The following is an 8216-nucleotide window of genomic DNA, read 5'->3' on the forward strand; positions in this document are numbered from 1 at the left end:
ACGTCTCCCTTCACCCACTTTTCTGTTGTCCGCCCCCCAAAGAGGAGGTCACATACAGTTCCTTGTAATCGGTTCCCTCTTTCCAACCACTCTCCCTCAAATCGGGACTTTTTTAAAACGTCGCGGGATGCGGGACAAATTGTTAAAAATTGGGGCTGTCCCGCCCAAAGCGAGATGTCTGGTCACCTTATAATATTCACATATCATACACTTCCATAATTAAAATGCTTTTTAATAGATTTGTATATACACCATCATACATCATTTCTAGTGCTCTCTCTCTCTCCTCTGCCATTCCTTGTTTGTTCCCGCAATCCTTTCACCTTTCCTACCCCATATCCCCAAATCCTTGATAAACCATTGCATCCGTTGTTTCTCTGCATTCACTCTTCTGTGCTTCATAAATTGGGAAGCCTAACAGAAACAATAAAAAACAAAACCAAAATGAGATAGCAAGAAGAAAATAATAATATAAAGATAAAAATAAAGAGTACGAAAGAAAAGACCACTATCAACATTTTAAAAGCCAGAGAAGAAATTTCGTTGTGGAACAATAAAAAAAATATTTAAGCCTAGAGCAAATTCAGGTTGGATTAAAATGAGGTCAACTGGCCAAGTATCATAGTATATTGTGGTTCATTCCGCCATAATCAAGTTTACAATAGTCTCTGTGTGGTAGTAAAACTGTTCCAAACCTTTGCCTGTGGCTAAAGGAGATCTGCCAAGGCTTACTCCTTCCTACCAGACACTTTGTAGATGGATTTGGGGCTCCCCATGTCATCCATAACCTTCTACAAATTGGATGTTCATAATTTAAGCTCTGATATTTTTTCCTGCATCATATTTGGATTTTGTTATCATCATGTTTGGGTCACACAGGCTGTTTCTTTGATGTGGACTTAGTTGATGCCTCATTTCGATGTCTGCTGGTTTGAATACAAGCCTTTAAAACACTATTCCAATTGATAGCCAGGCACCATGTGCTTTCTTCACCACACTTTGCGGTAGCTCTCTTATTTTCAGTGATGTCTGCATGAAGACAAGCATCGAGCAGGGTCATGTTATAAGAACTAACTGTTCCGGGATTGGGACTAGAATTATGTGGGATCCCAGAATCCATCTGTTTGTCCATGGGTTATGAATGACTCTGATTTACTTTGGCAGTCATATTATGACAAAAAAGAAAGCCAACAAGATCAACAATAACAAAAAACTAACAAAAGGCAAAAAGTAAAAACCAATACAAAAATAATGAAAAACATTGTCAATCACCCCCCTGGAATGGATATATATATAATTTATCCAATGACATAGGATTTCAGACACTGTTGGTATAGGAGTTTAGGTGTGCAGAGTCCAACTGCGAGCTGCAATCCATGAGTTGTTTCTTTGTACAGATTGATTTCTTAACCGATTGAGCTCTGTTTAAACTTAGCGTGGGGATTGGTGCCAGGGGAAAATTCTCTGTATCATTTCTTTTTTCATTTGCAGATATGTAATGGAGTTTATTGCCAGAAGAAGCCAGCTCCTAGCACAATCACTACGGGTTCAGTAGGCGCAATTGTACAGCGATAATAAGTAAATATTATAGTAAAGTTATAGAGAACATGAGAGATAAAAGAGATATATAGAAATAAATGGAGTCAGACACATTTCATTGTGTAGCATTGCTCACCTCAGCCCCGCTTGGTAATTCACGTGGAGAGAGAGAGAATTTTAATGCTCCCCAAGCTTTTATACTCTCTGGGGACATTCGCGCCCCCACATTACAGGTGAAGACATACGTCACAGGAAAGGGTTGTGCTACAGGTATTACAGTGATGGGAGGGGGTGATGTAGGGACATACACGCTGTAGGAAGAGGAGGGACAGCTGGTTTGGCCTGTCCCTGGCCCAACTGATAGAGACCATTATCAGTAGGATGCGAACTCCGCCCACAGGAGCCTGTCCATTGTCCCCAGCAGCAGGGAGCAGGCCCACCCCTGTGATGGGATGAGACAGCAGTCTGGCAGCAAGGATCTGACCCCCCCCCCCACAGTTTATTGTAGAGAAAGGTAAGAGAAAAGCATTAGAGGCACAAACTCCCTCAACAGCCCTGCCAAGGATCTGCCCTTTCCTTTCACAACAAGAAGTTGATCTTGAAATTCATTTCCTTATTGTAGATCCTCTAGCAGGTTTCGTAGCTTTCCCACTGTTGCCTGCAGCATGGGTTCTCATAATACAGCCATTGCTTAATGTCCTCCATGAGCCTATCTGTGGTGAGGAATCTTTTTAGGGTCCCCTATGCCCCTTCCACATTTCCTTCCTCTACCATCACTGTTCTGGCAATGAACTTGAGATGATTTGCAAAGACTTTGGATTTCAAAGACTCCCCTCTACTGAACCCACACACTCAGCAGCGTCCCCATGAGCAGAAACTGGAAATGGAAACTATCATTTGTTACTAGTGCAGATACTTGCTTCTCAGATTAAAACCTGTCATATTAATGCAAGTGGAGCATTGAGCTACTTAATATATTGTGGCTCTGCTTCTCCTTTCATTAGAGACCCACAAAGCCAAGGGTTCCATCCAAGATCCAATGACCACCATTTCAAGTCTTGGGGCGGCCATCCTTTGCTTCCTCTCCCATCAGTCTTTCAGTCTAATTCCAAGCGTACAGGTAGTTTTGAGGTAGGGTCCAGTTCGTTCAGTCGGGCTTCCACGTTGAGTCCTTCTGGTGTGGCCCTTGGGAGATGCTATATTAGCCATACGGCCAGCGTCTAAGGTCACCATAGTGCCTAGTCCATGGTGTGGTTCACCGAGGGTTAGGTAGAAACGCATTCAAAGTGTCTACCCAGGAACATAGAACCGGGTTTATTCTCCCTTTAGATTCCCTACAATTATTGTTTAATATCCTTTCCCAATGTGAGGTTGCTCCTTCCCAGTTACCCACCAGACCCACCAACATCTACATTTCTGTGCCTCCTCTGAAATGCAGATGTCCACCCCTACCCCACCGCCGGTCTTAATGTGATTTCCAGTAAGGTGCTTCTCTCAATACTGTGGAGGGCCTGTTGATTGTTGCGGTCTTGTCTCAGTGTTGTATAGCCTCAAGTGGATGGTCTTCTCCATTTCCCCCCTTCTTGAAGGAGTGACCCCAGGCAATGTGAGGTCTCCTTTTTCTAGGTGGTTTTTATGAATTGCACGTAAGGGGAGTCATATGTGGTTCACGGCGGGTAGGCAGACTTTCTACCTGTCTGGGAATTACTCTCTAAGATTTGTTTAATTGGTGTTTTTCTTTAGAGTAGTGGGCTCATATAATATTTGTTCTTTTTTATTGATGAGCTTCATTCAGCGTGATGGTTTCCAAGTCCTTGCATGTCATGGACTGTTTAGGGATGCATAGTAATCCATTGTGTGTAGGTACCATAGTTTCTTTATCCATTCTTCCATTGTTGGCCATTTGGGCTGCTCCAAGTTTCTTGCTATTGTGAACTGTGCTGCTATAAACATGGGAGAGCATACATCCACTCATGTTGTGTCTCTTATATCTTTGGGGTATATCCCTAATAGGAATATTGCTGGATCTTATGGGATTTCAATTCCCATTTGCTTTAAGTATCGACATAACACTTTTCATAGTGGTTGTATGTATTTGCAAGTCCGCCAACAGTTATACAAGTTCCAATCTCTCCACATCCTCTCCAGCACTTGTGGTTCTCTGGTTTTTATAATTGGGTGTAAGATGGTATAGCATTGTGGTTTTAATTTGCATCTCCCTGATGTCCAATGGTTGTGAGCATTTTTTCATTTGTTTGTAGCCATTTGTACTTCAATTTTGTGGAAGAATGTTGAAAGGACCATGGACTGACAAAAGAACAAACAAATGTGTGTCTTGGAATAAGTCAGGCCAGAACGCTCCTTGGAGGCAAGTATGGGGGAAATTCCTCTCTCATATTTTGGACATGTTATCAGAAGAGACCATTCCCTGAAGAAGTACATCATGCTCGGTAAAGTAGAGGGGCAGTGAAAAAAGAACAAGATGGATTGACAGATGGCTGCAAAAATGTGGTCAAGCATAGGAAGACTTGTGAGGATGGAGCAGGCCTGGGCCGTGTTTTGTTCTTTCTTGTATGAGGTTGGTATGGGTTAGAACTGACTCCATGACAACTCAGTACAACATGGTGTATCTATTCCCAGTTGTTTTAGGTAGTGCCGTATTGCTTTCCACAATGGTTGTACATATTCACAAGCCTACTAGCAATGTGTAAGGGTTTCGATCTCTCTGCACTCTCTCCAACATTTGTTATTTTCTCTTTGGATATTTTTTTCGTTGGGTTATAGTTGTGGGTGTATCATTGTTTTGATTTTCATTTCCCTATGTCTTTGTTAGCCATTCCAGTGATATCCTTCATGAATTGTCTATTTATATCCTTTGCCCGCCCACCTTTTAATTTTATTATTTGTTTATTTCTTATGGAGGTGTTGCAGAATTCTATTGATTTTATTAGTTAGTTCTTTGTGTGTTGTGTCTTTGCTAAAGATATTTTCCCAATCCATAGGCTCTCATTTTACTCTTTTGATGAAGTCTTTTGATGTGTATAACTGTCTTGTCTTTAATAAGCCCCCATCATCTATTTTGTGCTCCACTGTGTGCTTCCTTTTTTATATTTGGTAGTTGATCTATGTATGTATATTGGCAAGCAATTCATTGTCATAGAAGTATAGGGTCCTCAAGGGAGGATTACTAGAAGTGAAACTAAAGGAATAACCTGGAATGTTTATTCATTCTTCTTTCCATTCACATACTCATCAACATGTGTTTATCAAATATCCTGTACAGATATTTGTTTCATCAGTTCCAGGAGGCTATCTGTGTTAGACCAGGTTGACTAGAGAAACAAATTCAGTGACACTCATATAAGAAGGGGCAGCCCCTCCCCGCCAAAAAACAAACTCCCCTAGGTGGAGTTTTCATAGTACTGCATTTTCCCTACTAGGTCAGCAACAAGCAACTCCCTGTGAGTTAATGCACCCAGTGCTGTCACCTGGGAAGGTTCTCTCTGGTCACAATTTTTTCACAAAAGCAGTTTCACTCAAACCTCATTTTGATGGCCAATTTAAACCTCGTGATGGCCAATTTAACAGAACAGCATGAGGCTGTGAAATTTTGTTTCCTGCTTTGGAAAAATGCTGCAGAAACTGTTGTAATGTTGAACACAGCTTACATGGAATTGACTTTATGGTAATGGCTGAAAATATGTTTTTTCCTTTTGTCATAAAAACTGCCAAGGTCGTATAAAAAATTATTGTACCATTTTATAATCCCATCAGCAATGTATGAGTGTTTCAGTTTCTCCACACTGGTTATTATCTGTATTTTAAAATTATAGCTGCTCTAGTGGGTATGGAGTAGTATTTCATATGTGGTCTCAGTGAAGTTTGTTTTCCTAACACTAATAATGATAGAGGGTTCCTCTGAGATGGAATCAACGCGATGGCAGTGAACTTGGTTTTGTTTGGAATGATGTTGAACATCCCTGTGTGCTTATGTTTTGTGATGTTCAACTTTGTAAGTTTTTAACTAGGCCCTTATAGCATTTTGAGGTTTCATTGCGTATTTTGGACTTTTTTTGTCAAATATGTGATGTATAAATGTTTTCACCTCGCCTTGGGTTGTGTTTTCATTCTTTAAACTATATTTTGAAAATCAAAGGTTTTTTATTTTGATGGAGTCTAATTTATCAGTATTTTTCTTGAAGATTTAACCTTAGGTTTTTGGTTTTTTCCACCTAAAAATGTTACAGCTTTGTTTTACATTTACATCCATGATCCATTTTTTTAGTTCATTGTTTTATTATATAGGGTAAGTGCCCTGCTGGTGTAGCACTTATGAGTTGGGCTGCTAACACAGGCCAGCAGTTAAAAACCACCAGCTCCACGGGAGAAAGACAAGGCTTTCACTTCCAGGTGAAATGTCAGGTGACTACAAACCTCGTTCTGGACATCGGTCAACTTCCCCAACAGATGAAAATGTCAACTTGTAGTGCATTTGGAGTTCATTCCACCAGGTCAGACTGTTAGTCAAGCTTTCTATTTAGAGGTTTTTAAAAGATTTAATAACAATGGGCAACAAAAAAGGGCCTGATTTGTGGCAGGCAGGGGACTGGTTTTGCCACCACAACAATGCACCTGCTCATGCAGCCATCTCAGTTCATGAGTTTGGGGGGAAAAAAAAAAAAAGCAACATGCCTTTCTTGCCCCTGACTCACATGACCTAGCTCTGTGCGGCTTTTTGCTTCCTCAAATGCAGAAGGACATGAAAGGACAACGATATGACAAGGTAGAAGAGGTGAAGGAAAAAACAAGGGAAGTTCTGTCAGCCTTCCAAACAGATGAGTTTGAAAAATGTTCCCAATAATGGAATCGCAGATTTGACAAGTGTAATAGGTGTAATGCAGAGTACTTTGAAGGTGATGAGGTTGTTTTGTTACAAATAACTTAAATACTTAGCTTTGAAAAAAAATTCCTTTTTTTTTAGGCTACCCCCATGTAGTCTATTGGTCTATGTATCTATCATTGTATCAATACCAGGCTGTTTTTACTTAACACTGTGACTGTGTAGTATGATTTGAGGTCAGTTAGTGCAAGACCTCATACTTTGCTATTTTTGTGGAGTTCTATGCTTTTTCTAAACGTACTTCTTCTCCACATGAGGTTGGTAATTAGTTTTTCTTTTTTTTTAAAGAGTTAAGCTGGGATTTGGATCTGAATTGTGTTTTATTTGTAGATAGCCTATTATCTTGTTTTATTAGAAATGGGTGTTGAATATAGTCCAATGTCTTTCTTTGTCTATTGACATGATCATGTAGTTTTATGTGACGTCTTACATTATTTGTTTTTTTGAATGTTGAACCATCTTTGCATCCCTGATATGAATTCCACTTGGTTGTGCTGACTTATTCTTTGCTATGTTGTTGGATTCTATTGGCCAGCCTTTGGGTGAGACTTTTTGCTTCTATGTTCACAAAGTGAAGTTTCTGTAGTTTCCTGTCTTTGTGGAGTCTTTGCCAGGTTTTGGAACCAAGGTTATGCTGGCTTCATGAAATGCATTTGGGAGTTTGCTGTCCGTTTTCATATTCTGGAATAGTCTATGTTCAATTGGTGACAGATATTCCCTGATTACTTTGAAGCTATCTGACTTGGGCCTTTTCTTGCTTGGAAGTTTCTTTCTTCCCCCAAGAACATTTTATTGGGAGCTAATACAGATCTCATATCATTCCATGGTTCAGTCACATCAAGCAGTGTTGTACAATTGCTACCACAATCAGTTTCAAAACATTCTCTTCCTTCTTGAACTCCTTGACGTGAGAACCATTTACCTTTGACACTCCCCGACTGTACCCTCCGCCCTGAACCCTTATTCTACATGTTATCTCTATAGGTTCATCAATCCTGGATTTCATATACTGAAAATCGAAAAACATGTAACAAAAACACACAAGGATTGCCCTCAATGACAAAATACATCTGAGATAAACCCCAATATGAAAAACAAAATAAAAACACAGAAAATGTTGAAAAACAAATCAGGCCCAAATGTGCATCAGAGGGAGTATCAACTGACGAGGTTTAAACCAATCAATCAGATTTTTCATTTTGGTCTCCTATAGTCATCTCTCCAATGCACTCTATTTGGTAACCAATTTCTACTTGGAAGTTTCTTGATGACTTTCTCTATTTCTTCTTTGCTACGGGTCTGTTCAAGTTTTCCACATCTGCCCTTGTTAATTTGGTTTGTTAATTTTTTCTGAAAACCAACTTCTTGTTCGCTTTCCCCCCAACTTTCTGTTTTCCGGTTCATTTATTTCTGCTGTAATATTTATGAGTCCTTTCTTCTGTTGTTGGAGGATTTATATTATTGCCCTTGTTCTGGTTGTTGGAGGTGTTGGTTTAAGGTGTTGATTCTGGATTGCGCCTCTTTTTTGCCTGTGTGCGCTGATTGCTATATTGCCATCTGATAATTGCTCTTGCTGTGTCCCCAAGGTTTTAGTATGGTGTATCATTATTTTCGTTTGTTTCAAGGAATTTCTTATTTTCACCCTTTATTTGATCTATTACCCACTTGTTCTTAAGTACTATTTTAAGTTCAGTCTCCATGTGCTTTTGTCTCTATGTTTCTGTATTTTCTAATGTTGGTTTCCAGTTTTATAGTGTTCTGATCTGAGAAAATGGAG

At 39.8% G+C, this 8216-nt stretch overlaps 1 pseudogene; it reads right to left on the reverse strand.

Moving 5' to 3' along the window:
• Positions 1–2085: 2085 nt before the first annotated feature.
• LOC101663536 lies at positions 2086–2772 on the reverse strand (annotated as a pseudogene).
• Positions 2773–8216: the final 5444 nt, after the last annotated feature.

This window comes from Echinops telfairi, unplaced genomic scaffold, assembly GCF_000313985.2.
Source record: "Echinops telfairi isolate 266 unplaced genomic scaffold, ASM31398v2 ScPeMD7_7427;HRSCAF=8465, whole genome shotgun sequence".
Taxonomy (NCBI): Eukaryota; Metazoa; Chordata; class Mammalia; order Afrosoricida; family Tenrecidae; genus Echinops; species Echinops telfairi.